Below are 998 nucleotides of genomic sequence, written 5' to 3' on the forward strand. Positions count from 1 at the left end.
AACTTTATATTTTGTTTCGTTATCTAATATTATGGTTACATATTTCACCATATTTATAATTGTTGTTTTCTATTTTTAACTTTATATTTTGTTTCTTTATCTAATATTATGGTTACATATTTCACCATATTTATAATTGTTGTTTTCTATTTTTAACTTTAAATAAGTTAATGTAACTTATTTAATTGTGCCAACGTTTCGGCTAGAGTTTCTTGCCTTCATCAGGACAGAAAGGAAGAAGTGGGTAAAAAATAAGAAGTAGAAAATATTTAGAGGAAGAAAGCATGTGAGAGGATGACGACAAATGGTTTTTGGAAAATGTTAAAAATATAAGTATGTACAAGGATGACGAAGTACCGGAAGATGCCAAAGTGTCATGGGCATTTAATAACAGTTAAAAAGAAGAAAAGTACATAAGACGGGAACGACAAATGCGTAAGAAAAAGTTTAAGAAGTGAAATAATACGTTACAAAGTGGTCAGAAAAATAAAATGAATAAAAAAAAAATTATAAAAATTACTTTTTTAGTAAATTAACCATGTTAATGATAAGTTGTGCTAGTCGGTTTTTAAATTGACGGGAGAAGGTTCTAATTCGATATAGAGGCTTTCGGAGATGAGCTTTTGTCATGGTTACGAACTGTAGCAAGTATAGACGTTTTTTCGAAATCGAAGGAATGATTTAAAGAAAGAGAATGTTCCGAAACTTTAGAGGCAGGATGATTTTGTAAGGAAACAGAATATTTATGTTTTTTTTTTATACGGTCTTCTAAGAGATTTTTGGTTTCGCCTATGTAAGCAGAATTACAATTAAGGGTGGAGTAAGGGATGCGGTATAATATTTGTAATCGGTGTAGAGAAGGGATAGGGTCTTTTAATTTAGTGTAAATATTAGATAGTGTGTTGTGAGGTCTGAAAGCAATACGAAGGTTAAGGTGGATCCACATGTTGGCCGCTCGCCACGGATCGGAGGCTCGTTCAAATGCTCGGCAAACAAAG

Source organism: Halyomorpha halys, unplaced genomic scaffold (assembly GCF_000696795.3).
Source record: "Halyomorpha halys isolate HHAL.00 unplaced genomic scaffold, Hhal_1.1 Scaffold1315.1, whole genome shotgun sequence".
Lineage (NCBI taxonomy): Eukaryota > Metazoa > Arthropoda > Insecta > Hemiptera > Pentatomidae > Halyomorpha > Halyomorpha halys.